Here is a 21,704-nt window from a genome sequence, read left to right as displayed (position 1 = left end):
TATATATTCCACTATCTATAATCTATATATTCTACTATCTATAGTTGGAATTAAATCGGTTGAGGATGAGTTCCAAAAAAGTGAGCTAAACTTTTCGCACTTTTGGTGCGCGCACACACACACACAGAGACATCATCGCAGTTCATCGAGCTTATACGTATATAACACTACACAGAAAAAACAAACATTGTTCTAATAATTATTTTGCCTTTTTGATTTAAAAAGCGTTTGATTTTGTTTGAAATAAAAGTAGGATTGATTAACGCAAAAAATATGCTTTAGCATTGAAAGTGTTTCGAAACAAATCATTTTGCATAAATAAAAGTTTTTCCTTTTAACGCAAACATTGTAAAACTGTTGAACCATCCATTTAGAATTACTCTTCTTTTTTTGCCGGTGTCAGTTACTGTGCGTGATTTCTTGGTGACGGATTGAGCCGACTTTTCGTCAACCGTAAATAAATTGGACTTCTGGAATAAAGTTTGCCTGCTGACACCGCCAATTTCAACAACTAGGTAATTTATTAGCTCATTATAAATACTGCATCTTGATTTATTTGCGACTTTGCCGATATAATACACATATGTTACGAACGTTTTCTTTTCTAGGTTCTACCTCAGGGTTCTACGATCACCGATCATCGGATTTAAAAATGCTTCATAAAAGAGTGCGTTTTAATTGGAAACAGTAAATATATACTTTTGCCGGTAATCGCATGTTTTTAGGGTTAGTTCCCCAAGGGGAAATTCCTTCCCTGGGACAGCCCAGCTCCCTTCATTTATGCCGAAAAATTCGTCGACTGCCATCACACGGATTGACGCCAGGTAGGTCACAAAGTTTTTTAATTGTATTTACAGATAAACTGCATGATTTATTGTCCCTGACCAGCAATAATCCATGCCACAATGTCAAGATGACGACGATATGCACCCTTGTGGGCGTTGCTGCACCAGTAGCTCGCCGGATTTAACCAAATATTGTAGTGTGACATCTCCGATAACCCATGTTAAATAGAAGAAATATAATGTTTAAGTAATAAAATAAAAACTGAACTATACAATTGATTGAATTAGAAAGGGAAAAGATGAGTAGATGCTAAAGAAAGGGGATTTCTATTTCGGGGAATTCGAAGTTTCATTTCTGGATGAAAATATTCTATACTCTAGTTTTCCATAATGTGACTTTTTTGATTTGACAGATGTAAAGTTTCATTTTGAATGTCCAAACTTTTGATTTCATGGCAGCATGCGATTTTTGAAGCATGGGTGTAATAAAAGTTTTCATACTTTTATTTTGAACAGAAGCAACTCTCTACGAAAAAGAACCAACGCAACTTTTTATTTTAACCAACGATTTTCTTAATTTTATTATTGATTTTTCTTTCTGTGTATGAGTCTCTAGGCCTTCTGTGAAAGTTTGGTTTTGGAGCGAACATACAGCCTTTTCGTAGAAAAAGGCAAAAATGGTGTTTCAGCCATAATTTCCGATCCCATAGTCCGATCTAGCCAATTTTCAATAGAAAACAATGGGACAAGATTCTGCGTCGAATGCAATCTGTTGCGAGCGTCAATAGATGAAGTCTAAGTGCTAAAAAGTGAGCTAGACTTTTCGAACTCTTTTCACAATAAATAGTAATTTGACCATAACATCTAAGCCCATAGTCCGATCTGGCCAATTTTCAATAAGAAAATATGAGACATTCTGCGTCGAATGCAACTTGTTGTGAGCAAATCGGTTAAGGATATGTGCCCGAAAAATGAGTGACATTTTTTACGCGATTTTTTCGTATGAATTTGTATTTTGGCCATAACTTTCGATCCCATAGTTCGATCTGGCCAAATTCAAATAGGAAACAATGGGACAGGATTCTGCGTCGAATGCAACTTGTTGCGAGCAAATCGGTTGTGGATAAGTGCCCGAAAAATGAGTGACATTTTTTACGCGATTTTTTCGTATGAATTTGTATTTTGACCATAACTTCTGATCCCATAGTCCGATCTGGCCAATTTCAAATAGGAAACAATGGGACAGGATTCTGCGTCGAATGCAACTTGTTGCGAGCAAATCGGTTGAGGGTAAGTGCCCGAAAAATGAGTGACATTTTTTACGCGATTTTTTCGTATGAATTTGTATTTTGGCCATAACTTCTGATCCCATAGTCCGATCTGGCCAATTTCAAATTGGAAACAATGGGACAGGATTCTGCGTCGAATGCAACTTGTTGCAAGCAAATCGGTTGAGGGTATGTGCCCGAAAAATGAGTGACATTTTTTACGCGATTTTTTCGTATGAATTTGTATTTTGGCCATAATTTTCGATCCCATAGTCCGATCTGGCCAATTTCAAATAGGAAACAATGAGACAGGATTCTGCGTCGAATGCAACTTGTTGCGAGCAAATCGGTTGAAGGTAAGTGCCCGAAAAATGAATGACATTTTTTACGCGATTTTTTCGTATGAATTTGTATTTTGGCCATAACTTCTGATCCCATAGTCCGATCTGGCCAATTTCAAATAGGAAATAATGGGACAGGATTTTGCGTTGAATGCAACTTGTTGCGAGCAAATCGGTTGTGGATAAGTGCCCGAAAAATGAGTGACATTTTTTACGCGATTTTTTCGTATGAATTTGTATTTTGGCCATAACTTTCGATCCCATAGTCCGATCTGGCCAATTTCAAATAGGAAACAATGGGACAGGATTCTGCGTCGAATGCAACTTGTTGCGAGCAAATCGGTTGAGGATAAGTGCCCGAAAAATGAGTGACATTTTTACGCGATTTTTCGTATGAATTTGTATTTTGGCCATAACTTTCGATCCCATAGTCCGATCTGGACAATTTCAAATAGGAAACAATGGGACAGGATTCTGCGTCGAATGCAACTTGTTGCGAGCAAATCGGTTGAGGTTAAGTCCCCAAAAATGAGTGACATTTTTTGAGTAGTTTTGCGCACACACACACACACACACACACACACACACACACACACACACACACACACACACACACACACACACACACACACACACACACACAGACATCACCTCAATTCGTCGAACTGAGTCGATTGGTATATAACACTATGGGTCTCCGGGCCTTCTATAAAAAGTTTGTTTTTGGAGCGATCATATAGCCTTTACCGTATACTTAGTATACGAGAAAGGCAAAAAGAAGAAAACTAACAGAAACAGATAACTAACTTTGAGCTTTCTGACATTCGATCAGATTTTTATCTGATTATCGCTTATGTGCATCGCTGGGTGTTACGCCTCTAGACACTGGTCCATCGTGCTCCCATCTATCGCCCCCATCTACTACATTCGGGATTATCAAAGTTTTCTCCTTATCCTTGTCTTGGTGTCGCTGGCCCTATCCGTTCTTTGGCTGTTACTTGTGGGTAATCCACCAAATATGTTCCAAAAAGATGAACAAGGTGAAAAAATTGCAATTTGCTTCACACATACAGACAGAATAAACTCGAAAAAAATGTGATGAAAATATCGTACGCTTCTTGTGAATGGCCCCTTGGATGCTTCGAGCTCGACAATAAAAGCATCCATAACTAGATCAACATTCTAAGCAGAAAGTGGTTATGTGACAAACCACGTGTCATGTTTCCAGCAATATGCCACGATTGGGATGGGGTGGGATTTCGCAAACCACCCGGTAGACGGTTACATCATTCTGGATCGTCCCACAGATATTCCATATTGGCCCCAGGGGAAGACCGTCCTACAACGGCACAGCCACGTGCCATGGTTGGATTGAATCAAGGAACGCGCTGGCGAGCACAATCAATTTTACATCCCACCATCATTATGTCGTATTCGATTATTCTAATCCATGTCGGCAATGCTTGGGATTTGATTTAATGGCTGCCCCTCCGTGTCCAATGAAATTTTTGTTTTTTTTTATTTCGATTTTGATTTTGACAGACGCAATTTGGGAAGACCCGACTGATGTGGCATCCAGACACTATGTTACAATTGTCGGAAGATTGTGTAATTTTAAAATATACAAAAGGTACATAGTATACAAATGCGACTAAATCATTTCAACGGTACCATCTTCAAATTTCAGAAAATTAGAATAATGTTGAAAACATTAATGCTATCAATTACTATCAAAACAACTATTTTTTTCAATATTGTTGATAACAACACGATCCCTAATAATAAATCCCTGAAATTGATAACATTCTCTAGCAGTATATAAACAACACATATGGAACTAGGTACTGCGCGTCCACTTTTCTCTTAGGAGCAATGCAGGGAGGTGTGTGGCAGCGCATGGTACATCGTTACATCCCAAAATTGTTTGATGTTTCATCGGAATGTAAATAATTTTAATTTCCAAAGCTTTCCTGTTTGTTATGCCAATACTATTTTTAGCAATCCCACATCATGTTAAGGTCAATATGGATCTAACTGAGCAGCGCGTCTACTTCCGTACCCAACGTTTATTACTCGGTCGCATTCCAACCGATTTATTAGATTTTCGGTACGTCTACAGGTTTCTCGTGCTGTTCGAAAAATCAAATAATTTAGTTGGAATGCGACTGGGTAATAAAGGCTGGGAGCGGACATGGGTTGGCCTACTCAATTTGATCTTCTTCCATTGACTATGAAAATGAGACAATCATTTAGTCATAGTGATTAACAATACGTGTGTATACGGAAGATCCGAAAATTTGCGCGTGTTTGGAGAAAATCAATAATAGGTACTGGGGCTTTCTGTCTGGCAAGGTCAAGTTCACTCTGCAAAACAAATATTCACACGCAGTCATATGCATCGAATCAATCAGAATGAGGAAATACTCATGAGATAAATCAAAATTGACTGCTTTGGAATTAACTTTTCTAATTTTCTGGATGAACAGTTTCCCCATTATGCGAATGCTGATGGGTGAAACCATCTTCTTTAAAGGGTGCCCATAAACTGCCCGAGTTATTATTCCATTAGCCTGAAGTGAGCTTTAGCAGCGTGGTGAGACTACGAAAAATCTTCGAACATTAGAAGTCAGCCAAAATGTAATAAATTTTCCCCGCCACCAGCAGCAGCCGGCAATGCAAGACTGATGCGGACAAAAGCCTCTAAACCTATAGACTTCCTCACTACAAGCATTCAGCTTTGGACGATTGCCTTATCGAATTTCACGCCACGATGCCTCACCAGTAGCCGTCTCTGTCGCTGCATGCCAAACATTCTGTTTAGGTGTATATTTTTTTGTCCTTTCGCTTCCCCTAAAGCAATTTTGTCCAACGTGCTGTGCATATTGTCATCGTCCTCGTTGTCGTGGTGTGTAGGTGGTTCCCATAATTTCACTTTAGGGACGTATCCTGGAACTTAGAGGTCAATGGCTATATACAGTCCAGGAGTTTATTTTCCGTTTTCTGCCTTTTTGTTCGGGATAAATACATCAATTCGAAAGAAGAAAAACGCGTGGGGGACTTTTTTTTTAAATGGAAATCTTTTTACAGATTCTGCACATCAAACGAATCTTTACCTGAAATCAGAGACCACCTAAATTGATTTATGCAATTAAAGTCGCCACCTTCATTTAACAAAATATTGTAGTAAAAAATGTCGAGTGCACTCTTTCGGCAGACCGTAATTCTGTCACAGCTGAATATCCAGCAGAAAAAGTGCTATGACATTTTTAGAAGATTAAATCTATAAATTTTATAGTATGCTGCTATTGATGGATTTCATGCCAACCCACCCGTAGATAAATTAACCCTCTCAGAACCCAATGAAGCTTTGTGGGTGTGAAGACTTTTTCTGTCCATGCAACTTTCATAATTTACCTAGACTACCATTCAAAAAAGACTAGAGTTTTTTTTTTCACTAGAAATCTAGAACGACATGACCTACAAAAGTGTGGAAGAAAGGAATTTTAAGATAAAATTAAATGGAATGTCTTCACGAGTGCCTTTTATCGTGTTTCTGCTCAGTAAGCAGATAGTTCGCGCGTTCCGATTTTGTTGTTCTGTGCGATCGAAATGAAAACCAATCAGTGCGTATTTTATCATACTTCTGTCCAACTAACCGATAGTCGCGTGATCGAGTGAGTAAATTAATTGGTGCTCGATCGGACGTTTAAGGTAGGACGCGACATCCTAGTTTATGGTTTTCTTATTCTGTCTTGAACGGTTCGTAAAGAAATTAATGAATATATTTTAGTATTTCTAGGAGAGATCGACTATGATGGTGATATTTGAGGTTTTCAGTCTTTTTGCTCAAAAACGGATTCGTGTGGAACCGTGGAAGCCCACCCAATCAAAGTCACATTACATAGCGCCGTATCCCAAATTTGGTAATCCATTAAAAACTTTGAATTAATCCCAGGTAATTGGTAAGCATTATATAAAGCATTTAAGTAGCATTACATGCGCCTTTACGGCGACCCATCAAATGCCCTTAAACCCTGTAGTCGCCTTAAAAGCTATTTTAATGCAGGTTTTGGCCCAAAATACGGCTTTTTGAGATATCCTACTTTATCGATAAAGTAGAACTTTGGCTGAGTAGCATGTATTCAGCAACCGAAATTCTGAATAAGTGCTAAATTTTGAAAACAGGAAATAAGGTTTTTATTGGCATTTTTTTTTCTAATTCTGTTCGTATTTTTTTAAATATTATATCGTTATTATATTTCATATTCAAATAGAACACAATTTTGTTACTCTCTTCGAGCGGAATTCGAACTCGCGCTAGGAGTACGACAAGTACTCCTATCAATGGTCGGAATGGAAAAAATATTGTTATGTTACGCGGGGATATGGATACTCTGAAGCTGGGTGGTGCGGATAGAATCGATTGGGTTGTCAAACTAAAGCCAAAATTTTCTATTGTGCCGGAGCCAAACATTGAAGATTGTGGTTATGTTCGTTTTAGATCTTATATTGAGAAGAGTTGAGAAGTATTGTTTTTATTTGGGAAAAAAAAAAGTTTTTGTTTAGCATTCTTTGTAACAGATATATTTACATTATATTTCGAGTGGATAATTAGTAGGAATGCAATTAAAAAGCACTCGTTATGAGATTTCACTAGATTCAGCAGCTGAATCGAACAGAAATGCACGTAAACCATCGTAAAGTCATGTAGAGTCTCGGGCATTTGGGTGCCTTCATGCAGCATGGAAAGAGAAATTCGAAGAGCGGAAAATGTTTGACAGCCGAGTGACTGCAACATAATTTTGCTAATGGGATTCTGGGTGCTGCGGATAGAGCCGCTTTTGTGCTCTCAAGCGAGTAGCGGGATATTTTGACATCAATCCCATAAGCAAAATTATTTTGCAGTTACTTGGCTGTCAAACATTTCCCGCTCTTCGAATTTCTCTTTCCATGATGCATGAACAAATGCGCAAGACTCTACATGACTTTACGATGGTTTACATACATTCCGGCTCCAATGAGGTGCTGAATCTCGTGAAATCTTGTAACGAGTGCATTTTAGTTGCATTCCTACTAATTTTCCATTCGAAATATAATGAATATATTTGATAAAAGAATGCAAAACTCAAACTAAGTTTATTTTTATTTTTTCCCCAAATAATAACAATACTTCTCAATATAAGATTTAAAACGAACATAACCACAATTTGCAATGTTTGGCTCCGGCACAATAGAAAATTTTGGCTTCACTTTGACAACCAAATCGATTCTATCCGCACCACCCAGATGGGATTGATTTCAAAATATCCAGCTACTCGCTCGAAAGCAGAAAAGCGGCTCTATCCGCAGCACCCAGCTCAGAAGTAGTGCCGCAACGGTGCGTAACGGTGTAAATCCGGTCATATCGCCAGGCTCGGTACAACACTGAAGCTGGCAATATGACATCCTTAAGGACATAGTTGGAAGAGTACCACGATGGCCGTCAATATGGCACCGCACCTTCCGCGGGTCGTTACCACACCTCCCGCATTCCTCTCCCACCAACTTTCGAATGCATCGAACAGAATCGAACAAAAGTTTTATATTCAAATTACTAACCTGCTCACAGCATATTTATTTACTTTCCGTGATAATTAACATGTTTCTTTAAAGAGTCCTATGCATTTCGGCTCGAATTATAGAATAAATCAGCAGCTTCGTGCCAATTTAATAGCCGTTCGCGATTTGGTGGGGTTATCACTGCACTTCACTTCCTTTCAAAGGGCATTGAAAAAATCAAGTTTTCACACACTTCCCTGCACATGAGCAGCCCGAAATGTTGATGAAATGCCAATTAAACACCACTTTTTGAAATCAGTCACTTGTGTGAAGCGAAAACCTAATATAAACTGCTATTTTTGATCGAAAAAAAAACACTAAAAACTGACCGCGGAGCGAATGTAAACACCACCGGCAGCGGCAGCAGCAAACTAATATTTAGGGTGGCTCAAAAATTACTTTGCTCCGCCACGCTCAGTCAAATAAGTTTCATATTCTGGGTGTCTTCCGATGGTTTGGGCTGGTTTGAATAGGGGCCCAGTTAACATTTTGGTACCTATATCTGGTGATATAGGTACTTAAATAAGAACCAACTTAATCGTATATAATGCACAGATTGGCTATATACGTACCAAAGTGGAGGCGATATAGGTACATACGAGTTTTACTATACGATTTTTCCCGATATCATGAGAACAGTATTACGATTAACATACAAATATGCAAAATAGAAAAAAAATCTTACCAGCACTCAGCCTCGAACATGCGACCTTTGGATTAGCAGGCGGATACTCTACCACTGCACCAAACTGCACATCTTGAAGTAATTCGGATTTATGTCCAACATAAACTACACAATTTATATCTTTACAACTGCTTGAAACTTCTACGAGCCATTTGGACTGAAGTGGTTTCGATTGTTTTACGATTCACATAGACATTCATTCGCACTGATATAGGATATTGCAAGGAGTATAAGTCATTACGAGTTTTTATTCACACAATTACGATTGATTTTCACTACGGTAAAAATTATCGTATACGATGCATTCAATACAACATCTTTCGACATAAATCTGACAAAGTTTGATATACAATGCGATTCAGATTTTTGATGGACTTAAATGCGACTTTATTTGCTGTTTGTTATACGACATGTGGTTTACTGGGGGCTTACAGTGCACAGGTCGTTTCAGGTTTGTATGACAGTTTATATGGCTAGGTTGAATTTTACATTATTCTGATTGTGGCGCTTCGTCATTGGGCCCTGGCGAGGAGGGCGACCATATGATTGGATGGAATATTCAAGAGCTTCGACTCCATAGACAATGCATATTGTATTGTCGTTCCGATAGTTGTGAGTCGATTTTATTCGAGGTTGCCAATCCTTAGCATGATAATTAGGCTTCTCAGAAAGCATCAGTGAAACGTGTAATTTATCAAAATAGCCAGAATTTGTCTGTGATATCTATCGCACCAGGAGCAGATACTTCATACAAAAAGTGTGACATAGGAGTGAACCAAGGAGTGAGCGGTTTATAAAATGCTATTTTTTGCGTTACGTAATCAATGGATCTTTCCCAAGGTGCGGTTTTCATTCAGCTATGTGGGTTCTCTTTTCGCCAGCGTTTGGAGGAGAGGCACTGTAGTCAGTGTAATGAAAGGTTTAGTTTTCCATACTAGCTTTCATACAAACTTGAACCGGCTTGTGCCCAATCAGTTTTTGTTCAAATTGGCTTTATACACTCAGAATACACTCGGAACATGGGACGGAATCGATTGAGCGTAATGGAGCTGGGTCGTTTTTTGAACCACCCTATTGATATTCTTTGCACAGATCGTAGTAAGCAATGTTAGTGAAATGACGTAATTTTTCAACCTCCGCTCCGTCAAAAAAAAAAATAGTTTCACAAAAAGCACAAAAAAAAACTTGGAAGTGGCAGTCAGCGCAGTTTCTAAGCATAGGAAGTTTACCACCGAATTTATCAACGTAATTAAGCACATCTGCTGAAGTCTCTCTCGAAGATACGAATCTGATGTTCAATATTCAATAACTGCTGAGGAAACTGACATTCGATTGCATCCAAAGATCGTGTGGCTTCAAACTTGCAGGAAGTCGAGTGCCTTGGGAGATAAGATTCGAAGGTCCTATATGTATAGACAGTAAGTCAGCTCATATCAGTGACAGGTAAGCAGCTTTAGGGCACATGGAAAGGTGAGTACACCTTGTATTTTACTATTACATAGCAAGTCAAAAATATACGTATGCCAATTCAAACGCAGAAATCTGGTAAGGATATTTTGCGTTCATATACAAAAATACATCTCATACACCATAATATCCTAGTTCTGGTTGACAAGAAGCAGTAGATGATTCTGTTCATGCAAATGGTGTGACCGGTGCTTCTAGAAGTATTTCCATATATTTTCATACATTCTGTGATAATAATATATTTTCAAAGAACACCATTTCTTTTTGAATATTTTCATATATGTTGACTTTCAACAACCAACAACAACAATATATAAACTAGTTTATTTGTGGACGCAGTAGCGCCCGTGGCAAGTGTTTTTTTTTAATATAAATGGTTCAATAATTTATGGATAAAAAAAAAATCAAAATTTTCAGCATCTGTTGTCTGTGATTTTTTTTTTCTTTCAAATGCTGTGTCTGGTTGTCTAAGGTTGTTACTGGTTTTGTTTTCTGCATCTGATAGTTAAACAGAATTGAAATGTCAAATATTTTATTTTTTATGAGAAATTCCCCGCATGCTGCGTCTGGTTGGCTAGTCACCGGACAGACAAACAGGGCTATTATATATAAAAAAAATATATGAAAAAAAACTTTTTTATGTTAAATCTATTAAACGCATTTAATTATGGGTCAAGTTCAAATGAATCTTTTATTCTATCTTTCATCTTTTCAGAGACTAGAATATAGACGGGTATACTAGTGTAATTATCACATTTTGTTATTCTCACTTATTTTATTTATTATTTTATTTTAGAGGTATTCATTCATCACATTAATTTTATTCTTTATTCATCTTCATTATATTCATTATTTCCATTCATTTCAATATTATTGACAATAACAATTTTACAGTGAATTCATTATGATCTTTAACGGAATGAAAATTCTGGTTGCTCTTATTGGTTTAATTTATATCCGCCTTATTTAATCCCTGCCCTTTGGTTCAGAAAGGGTAAGGGTGCGTTCTGCCAACTTGGTCGAGGCAGATTTCAAGTGTGAACAAGTTACTACATGGACGTTCTAAAGTGCCTGAATGAAATGTGTAGCTTGTGAGGAGCCCTTGAAGATGTGATGTTGGATCAGTATCTTGATATTAATCAGAATTTATAATGTAAATTATTGTAATTTTTAATAACACTACTTTATTCCGTTACGTATTTAGTATACTTGTGTTTTAACTAAAACACAATGTCAGTTTTGATCACAAATACAATGTCGGTAGTAATTACAAACTTATACTTATCAGTATTTTTACTTGATTCGCGATCCTAATTAAAACTCCGATATAATAATATTCATAGTTTATCGCGTGTAGTCTGAACGTTTTGTTTAAAATTACAAGACCTAATAATGATCCATAATTTGCATCCGCTGAACCATTCTGAACGGCCGTATTGGGAATATCACCTATAACATCTTCTCTGCTTAAATAACAGACGCAAGACGCCTGGATTATCTGATTTTCCTCAATCTCTGGTGCTTGGCTTCCCGGTGGAACTTATATTGAGTATCCTTCGGAAAGAATCTGTGCCCGGGATGGGGGAGTCAATTAAGGCAACATTCGTTTGAACAGTGACTTGTCTTTGTGGGCGAGGACTCGAGCTCGAGCGTCGATTTCGGGAGTCTAGTGGCGCTCTCGCGCGGACCAGCACTATCAACAGGTAGCAGAGACCCTCGCGTGCGTGTTGATGGTGTTGGTTTGCATGGGAGAGCTGTTGGATTCGTCGGGTCATCGTTTGGGTCTTTATTTGCAGCAGCGTATGGGTAGTTTTGAGACTTTGGTCTTGAAATGATATTCTCAAGCATTTTTCTTACATTATTTCTCCCTCCCCTCGGATATGTTATCTTGCCGCGATGGTTGGGCTTACGCCATTAGCACTGATATGGCAACCAAAGACATATCCTGTCGTGGTGATATCACATGTTGACTATTTTTTGTTTAATGCCGCGTCACATATAATCCGGCATTGATGCACTGATTTTACGCATGTGCATGTGATTCATCGGACATCGTATCTTGGAGCCTTGAATGGTGGTGCAGACAGGTAGAGGTCCTTTTCATCAGTGATAATGATCTCTGCTATGCGGCAATACTTTTCTGAAGCGCTCCTTGATGATGATGAGTCGTAGCCACGCTTAAACATAGCTAGGTAGGAATTAACCAGTAGAAAATACCATCAAGACATTAATAGGGAATTGACTCTTGGAATCACTGAGTAGAAGTTTTATCAAAACTAGGAACGTGGCACCTTTTTATGTTGTTATGTCTCACTTTAACGAGCCATAATTAAATATACCACAAATTAAAACGATGGTATGCAAACAATCTTACATTGGCTTCATTCTCGATTTTTTTTCTAATAGATAGGGAATAGGCGTGATGAAGCTGTACTTTGCCACCGAAAAGTGAATCCTATAGCTGACCACGACCCATAAAATTACAGTAATGCTACGCTTGTATGTAAGGCTTTGAGACTATTAGACAACTTAAAGACCATTTCTTCACGTTTGCTTAACTTTTAAGCGGTGCTTACTTATACGCTTGAACTAGGATACCTTTAGCAACCTTTAGCAATCCCCATACCTTTAGTGACCTTTTAGCGATAGAGACAATGAACTGACATCAAAACGTAACATAATCTACAATGAGTATAGAATTGAACTGAATAACGTAGGAAACATAAGATAACTAAGACAGACTGAGTAATAATGACACAGTGCGAAACATTTGACATAACTATGACTAGATTAACAATAGATCCATAGACATAAAGATCTACCAGCCTATCCTTCCTAATCCTATCAAAAATTCGAAGCTCAAAAAATGTCTGTAAAATTATTACCTGTTGAATCTTATTCGGAGGCGATTTCGAAGCTTTTGAAGACCAACAGGGCCATAACAACAGTATTCGGTGTTGTTAAGTTGAGAATTTTTGATGATTGCTGGGCGCACGGTTCTGAAGTGTGGCCTGGTAAATAGACTAAATAGATTCCAAAATAAATTTTAAACGAGTCATATTTATCAAAATCTAGTGCGTTATTATTGTTTCAAAATGCATTTCTATTCGAGTTTTCTCTCTTTGTCATCATATCTACAATAAGACTGACTCTCGCGATAGATTATAAGCTTATTATTTGTTGAGCTTCATTTGTTTGATGGAAACTGCTAATTTAGAAAAAAAAATGACTGACTAGTTTTTGTTTGCGTTAACATTGTAGTAGGGATAGTAGTGATGATTGCTGACCTCGATGAAATTGTGAAAAAAATGGTTGTTGATATGAATATGGTGATGTTGTGTGGTTATGCAAGTGTTAGTGAAAAGGTTAATACACAAGTTGGTATTGGTGGTATAGACATAGTGACCGAAGAAGCTAGGTAAAAGATAAAGTTGATTTAAATGGGATGGGAACATGGTCGTAGTGAGTATGAAGAATGAAATGCAATATTGAGTGAGGTGCTAGAAGTGGGAATCATTTTATAATTATACTAGAAATAATGTAAAATATTCGGTACATGTCCAATGAAAGCTAGTAGAAATGTCGGTTCTTATATGATATATAACAGCGCTGTTTTGAAGATCGATTCATTGTATGTGTGTTCATGACTGTAAATAAGATATTTGTGATAATAGTAATTATGATAGTGATGGTGGTGAAAACGATAATAAGTGATGCTACCGGGATTATTTTATAGAAAACTATTTGAATCAGAGCTAAAATTAGAGTTATTTGAATCAGGCCTTAACAGTGACCATTTGAGCAACGTAGCTTAGAAACGTCTGTTAATGACCAAAATAGAGGCTCGTAGAAGCAAATTTAATCACCGGATCAACAGGATTAGACCTAGTGTTAAGTTGGAGTGATGAGTGATAGTTATAATGGTGAAAACGGTGATCAGTTATGTTATTGAAGGGGACTATTTAATAAAACTATTTGGGTCAGGCCTAAAACAGTGACCATTTGAGCAACGTGGCTTAGGAACGTCTGTTATTGATCTAAAGTAGAGGCTCATAGAAGCAAATTTAATTACCGTGGGGAATAACAGGGATGGACCCGGAGTAGAGTTTGAGTCGAGAGACTGCCAACGGGTTACATGAAAAAAAAAAAAAATTATATCCACCTTATTTAATGGTCCGTTTAATATTGAGTTATAGTGTATTTAGCCTATGAGCTGTGTGATGTAATGTAAAAAAATGTTGATGTGTGACGTTATATACCTTATTCCAACTAAAAATTAGTTGTTTGAATTTTACCTTCAAATCTCCCTGTATTAGTAAATTCAGGATTCATTATATTCATTATATGTATTAAATATTTTCAGTTGATTCTTTATATTGATTTCATATTGATTACTACAATTCAAAAATATTCTTTGAGATTACTATTTCCATTTGTATTTATTTTATTATCAATGAAATAAAAATTCTGGATTTTCTAATCAAACTCATCAGTTCCGAAATAGAAATCATAGTCCTTTGCTTGATTTTGAAGACATTATATTAGCTGTATACATTATATTCATGACCTATTCATCGTATTCCTTCCAATTATTATAAATTATATATTTCGTGAACAAAGTAAGTACATCCAATTTTGTTACACGGTTAGTAATTATTAATTTTTTGGTTAGCCTAAACTTTCACAGCTTTTAAATTACCATCTGAATTTTCTTTGATTTTTTGTGATTTTTTTTTAATGGGGTTAACTCATAGTTTCATTGATGCTCAAGATCATGATCGACTAAAAACCAACCATGTAAAAAAAGAACTGGGTGTGTATTCAAAAGAAATGCAGTTCGCTAGTAATGTTTATTATACTATACTTTTTATCCATTTTGTCAGATGGAGGCATTTTCAGCGAAGTAACTAATACCTTGTTGGACTAATTTTATTCATCGGTGTATTCGTTATACATGTTGACTAAATTCATTTTTCAATTATATTGCCTATATTGAACTCATAAATATCTTTTGCAGTGGAAATATTCTTAGATTATATTCATTGTGACATGGAGCACAATGCGTTTTAGTAGTTGAACCTATTATATAAGTTTTGCTCAGTATTCTATTCCGAATTCTATTGGCAGACTAGATGATCTGGAAATTTGAAAAACAAATTCTTCCTGACAATAATAGAAACCTGTTCTCAAGTTTTTCGCATTGACTTCCATTAATTGCTCAAAGTTATATTCAACATACGTTACATTCGTTATATTCGCAAGCTATTCATATTCGTGGGAAATCGTCTTTAAGGTCACTCCTGACGGAATCCAAGTTTCAAAGTGCTCGCGTTTTCGTGAGCACACCACTCGATACGGAGGCGTCGCACATCTGTCATTTTTGTTGATTCAGCTTTGCTGCGTCGCAGCATGCGTGAAATATTAACCATGACAGTTGTGCGTTGCTTCCGTAACGAGTGGTGTGCCCCCGAAAACGCGAGCACTTTGAAACTTGGATTCCGTCAGGAGTGATCTTAACATTATAGAATGGAGTTTAATTATGAACATTTTATATAACTTTTTCTTGTTGCGCTCACTTATTTGTTCATTTTTGTTTTCTACATACATATTTTCTACATACATGTTTTCTACATACATATTTACAATGAAACAATGAAATCTTAATTACATTATTTTCAGTTTAAAACTTGGTGTACGAACACTGATAGTAAATTACTCTGAAAAAAGCTGAATACCCAAAACAATTGTACCTACTGTAATCACTTTATGCATATTTTCAGTATATTCTTGTATTCACTTAATACACCATATTCATTTACATTCTCTACATTCATTCATCAAATTTATTATATACAAGGCACTCAATAAATTTATGATATTCATAATATAGTTTTTCAACAAATTATTATTAAACTAAGCAGCTTTTTTAGTGGATTGATGAACTTTGGCCGTATAGGATATTTTTGTCCGAACAGGCCCAACTTCCAGTGATAGCGGTATTCTTCAACCAAAACACTACAATATTACGTTGTGCTTACAGGAAGAAGTTATTTGTAACCAAAATTTACGATTCAACTGATGTTTCAGAGTAAAGTATTCGAGAACTGTGGCTTTGCAGGACCTACCACATCACTATCGCATATATTCTCTAAACATGCCTATACTTCCATTATAATGTTACTAATTTGACTGCATATTTACATGAAATGGATCATTTTGCTGGAAGGAGATTCTTATTTCCCCGTGGGTTTCGTGTAAGTGTCTCTGCTTACAGGTACACCGCCCCCATTTTTGGCCCTTCAAACAGCAATTTGTTGAATTCAAAATGATATTGAAATTTGACCTTACTGGTAAGTGGAACCGCATGCAGAGCAAGATTCTAGCCAGGATGGTGGCTTACTACATACATACATACATACACCCTACTGATATTCTTTGCTTTTTTATAAATACTACACCAATACTACTACAGTATATGACAGTTTTTATTGTACCAATACTTTCAAAGCTTTGTTTTGGTACTCAACCCACCTTCACCTTAACCGCGAATCCCAAGGTGTCAGGCGACCCGTGCCAATGGGATGAATGGCCTGGGGGGTGAAACAACTATCCAGCAGTGAATCAATTATTTGCGCTAGCGCATGCGAAACAAGCGACAAAAGAGAACCAACGTTTGTCGATGTCGGAGATAATAATGACAAAGATCCGACAAACTTTGTCAACAACAAAAATGAAGACAATTTTGTTGCTAACTCTTAATCCCGTTATTTTATATTATATCTACAGCAAATTTCGGTTTTATGCTATCGTAGTTTCTGCTGTTATGGACATTTCAAGAATCTATAACTCTGATTACAAAAATAACATCGCATTTTCGGAAATATCAGAGCATGCAAGGCAAATTATTATTCTTGTCATATTGTGTTCGGGTTCTGATAAAGGTTTGTTGTGAGGTGCGTTTGGCAGTAACAAACGCTGTTGATGACAAAGGGTATATTGTTTGGCGTTACTCGAATATTGATTCCCTGCTAGCCAGGCAGTTAACGGAGCCTGTAATGCTGGGTAGACATTTTTTCGTGATGTATTACGGAGAAAGATCTACCACACTGTACTCTAGTTCGTACTATTCTAGTTAATACTTATGAGTGATGGCCGAAAGAGTGTGGAACGACTATAATATGCTTTTAGATTAACCATGTTTTGCTCATTTTAGATGGAGTTAATGGAGTAAATTATAAAAACGTAACTCAATCTAAGGCTTGTTTCGAAGCCGACGACATAAATCTTCAAGCTCCAGAGCTCTGATTAATTAGGAAAGAAGCGAATACGAATTTGGTGGTTCTGCTGAACCCTTTGACTGATTAGAGCTCTGTGTAAAGGTGAGCTTCAGAAATGCCAAACGCAATGAAATCAGATCTCTGTACAAAAACTAATTGGGAACTCATAAGAAGAAGCAAAAATATGTTTGAACTTTAGTATCGATGCATGGTCAAAATCAGTATTATTCCACTTATTGTGGAGCCGAAACTGATTGAGGAGCGCGCCTTTAAGCCATTTCTCGAAGGGTATAAATAGCGGTAGGTAGGGATGAATCGATACTAGTAAATAGGAGTAAATACTCGATACTTTTGCTTCGATACCAAGTACTTTTGGAATCGATACTTTGATACCCGATACCAAGTAAGTATCGAATTGGTGTACTTGAATCAATCGAGTACCTGATTTAAAGTCTATTAAATTTAATAAACCTTAATAGAAACATTCGTATTTTCTTCGTAATAATCTTTCAAGTATTTAATTCGAATAAAAAATACCAATTATTAATTTTCTGCCGCTCAACACTTATTTGTGCTAATTGCGGTATATTATTAGTGAAATTCACAAAAGTGAAGTAAGCTTTATTTCATAGATTTTTTATGATTCATTTAAAACTGAGGATTAAAATGTGGCCTATCCTCAATCTTAAAGATAGCAGACGTCTTGTGTTATGCGGGACAGTCCTAGACAAAGAATTCGAGAGACTATGGAATCCGTTGAAAATTAGTTTGATGTACGGAATTAATCATAATATGTCAAAATATTTTGAAGAGTTTAGGTCATGATTATTCCAGGATCTGAACATAAGTATATCAGAAAATGTGTAAAATCGGAAGTATCCATAGATCTGTAAAGATCTAAAAAATCTGTAAAATCAGGAACACGCTTGAAGCACTTGAGGATTTAAAAAAAACTTCACCGTCTTCATTCAATGGTTTTCCAGACTGAACACTTACGTAAGATGAATAACAACGGAGAATACCCAATAGACCACTGAAAAACGTTTTGCTTATCGAAGAATATCTTCGACTGAAGCGGGAATCGAATCCTCAGCTCATAATACAAAACATACATAGGGTATGATGGGGCAAGATGGGTCGCCTAATGCAAACCCTGAATATCTCAAAACAGAAACATTTTAATTCAACTTTTCAACATGGATCTATAAAAATAGCTCATAATCTGTAAGCCAGAAGTATGAAATAACACAAAACTCCACTTTTTATTCCATTTCGAGTCATTAAAGTAGAAGTCTGTTTTTCTGTCAAACAAAAAATGAAGGGGTAAGATGGGTCAAACAGCGGGGCAAGATGGGTCACCTTTAAATACTGCAATTAATAATGTTTTTATTCCCAATATTGAATTACAAACAGATAGATAGCTTTATTGCCAATGATTATATTGAATAAAGAATAATTTTTAAGCCTTGCATGAAAAAATGGCTCTTCATCAGTGGCGTAGCCACGGGGGTGGTTTTGGGTATAATCCCCCAAAGACAAAATTTTTGGAAGAAAGTTTTTTTTTCGAAAAAAAAAAATGTTCAGAAAACCCCCCAGACCAATTTTCTGGCTACGCCACTGCTCTACATCCAAAAATGTCTGCAAATTATTTAAAAAACAAGCCGTCTTAGTATTGCCCTCTTAAAGACAACAAAATAGAAATTTTCAATAAACAAATTAACATTATTATGTCAAAAGTAACCTTAACATGATTAAACCAGCAATGGAAAATATGTTTTGAAAACGAACTATGCCCTTCAGTATGTGCTGACCCATCTTGCCCCATTTGTAAGTTCATGTTAGAATGTTGAACTTTCGATATTTTTTTTTTATTTCAACGCAGTTAGTACAACATCACCTACATTACTTATGATACTTTCACTATGTTACTAAAAATGTTTAAATTTTACATTGCTCGACGAGATTAAACGTTTTATAGAAAGTGTGTTTCGCATAAGAAACATAGCTTACAAATATTTTACCTTGCCATACTTTACCAAAATGAATTTTTATCATCAGATCGAGTGACAATAAAGTAGAACCCAATTATTCCTCCTACAAAGTCATAATCTCCACATTAAAATGTAGAGAATGCTCAAAAAGGCCCTGACCCATCTTGCCCCGCCTTACCCTAAACATACCGCACTGCCACGAGTTCAAGTTTGCAAAACATTTCTTTCAAAAATATTAAGAAAATCTTAAGTAATCGTTTCTAAGAAATCGAGTAGTTGGCATCATACTGGGTGTTGAAGATTGATAGGACACAAACATCTTTTGATTAAAAATACCGAAAAATATATTTGATGATCAAAAGATGCAATTGGTTGGCATATTAAATGTTTCACGTGAAACTTCGCGTGACTAACAGCTTTAAATACACTCTTAAGATAAATGAATTAAAGTATAGAAGAACAAATAGTAATGAAATGTTCTTAATTTCTTTAGTGTTCCATTCAACATAATAATCGTTTTTGAATTTTACTTCAAATATATGATGATACGAGTAGGTATCGATACTTTTAATTCGATATTTTGTGGTACCGATACTTTTATACGATACTACTTTAAAGTAAAAGTATCGATACCTCAGTGGTATCGTTTCATCCCTAGCGGTAGGTACCTTAATCTAAAGAGGCCTTACATTAAGTTTGAGAAATATCTGAATAAAAAACGACTACTTCATTCCTTCTCAATAAAAATGGAGCAGAAAGGCATGCACTAAACAAATTACACGGGGATACTAAAAAGTTCAATGAAATGGACGAAATGATTCATCCCAAATTCAACGCGATGTAGGTAGTGCAACCCTGGTAAAGTAGCCTACCGAAGATCGTACAGTTACAGACCCGGCAACGAATAAAGAACAACGATTGGAAAGTCGGATCATGGAACGTAAGAACTTCGAATGAACCCTCACGTAGTGGGCTCCTGGCTCGTGAGCTGCAGAAGGTCGACGTAAGTTTGGCAGCAATCCAGAAAATACGGTTGCCCAGAACTGGAGAACGTGAATTCCGGGCGGTGTATCCCACAGATCTACTATAACGGCGATGACAGAGCAGAACGAGGAAATGGCTTCATGGTGATCGGGAAGCAGATGAAGCGTATTATCTAGTGGAAGCCTATAAGCGACGGCATTTGCGTGTTGAGAATGAAGGGCAAATTCTTCTACTATAGCCTGATCAGCATCTATGCCCCAACGAACGATAAGCCTGATGACGCGAAGGATGAGTTCTATGAGACCCAAGATCAACATCCGAGTGGAGCAACTTGCTCACAGATAGACCACGTGCTGATCGACAGACGACATTTCTCGGATGTTATAGATGTAAGGTTCTTCAAAGGTCAGAACATTGACTCGCCCCACTACCTTGTAGTTGCAAAAATTAGGGCGCGACTTTCCAGCGTCACGAATTCACGAAACAACAGAACGATGCGTGACAATATCCAACGCTTGTCAATTGAAGAAGTTTCTGGACAGTACTACCAGAAGCTGGACGAGCGGATAGGAGATGCTATTGGATCTGGCGACTTGAACAGATTGTGGGAAAGCATTCATGAAGCTGTGACTTTAACAGGAAGTGTTAGGCACTGCACAGCGCGCCTACGAAATAGTTGGTTCGACGAGGAGTGCCAGCGAGTGACGGACCGGAAAAATGTTGCATGGAATCGAATGCTAATGGCTCGTACTCGTTCCAACAGAGAGCAGTACAGTGTAGCAAGGACAGAAGAGAAATGAATCCACCGCAGAAAAAAAGGCAACACGAAGAGAGTGTGATAGCTGAAGCGCAGGAAAACATGGATAGGAACGATATGCGGAGGTTTTACGCAACTGTCAATGGCGCGCGGCATAAGACTGGGCAGTGTGATGCCAATTACAGAGGGATCACCCTTCTGAACTCGACGTACAAAATCCTGTCGCGTATCCTTGTTAAACAGATTGAGACCGCTTAAGGAGTCCTTCGTCGGTGAATACTAGGCAGGTTTTCGTGAGGGTCAATCAACGACGGATCAGATGTTTAGCCTGCGGATGATCCTTGATAAATTTCGGGAGTACAACTTGCACACCCACCATATGTTCATTGGTTTCAAAGTAGCATACGGTTCAGTGAAAAGAAATTAGCTGTGGCAGATAATGTCCGAACATGGGTTGCCAGCAGTGTATCGACGCTGTCGCCAAACAGGCACAGGTAGGTAGATAATACTGGTTACGACTATTCGAATTTGCTTTTCAGTAAATACTTTTG

General features: G+C 37.1%; 1 long non-coding RNA gene across 1 annotated transcript; it reads left to right on the top strand.

The window, feature by feature from the left end:
- The first annotated feature begins 344 nt into the window (after positions 1–344).
- On the top strand, positions 345–1,011 carry LOC134204350 (uncharacterized). The gene is made up of 3 exons (XR_009977845.1): positions 345–515; positions 609–824; positions 858–1,011. It is a non-coding gene; the product is annotated as an uncharacterized LOC134204350 (long non-coding RNA).
- Positions 1,012–21,704: the final 20,693 nt, after the last annotated feature.

The sequence above is a fragment of the Armigeres subalbatus genome, unplaced genomic scaffold, assembly GCF_024139115.2.
Source record: "Armigeres subalbatus isolate Guangzhou_Male unplaced genomic scaffold, GZ_Asu_2 Contig527, whole genome shotgun sequence".
Lineage (NCBI taxonomy): Eukaryota > Metazoa > Arthropoda > Insecta > Diptera > Culicidae > Armigeres > Armigeres subalbatus.
This window is presented reverse-complemented; position numbering and strand designations above follow the sequence as displayed.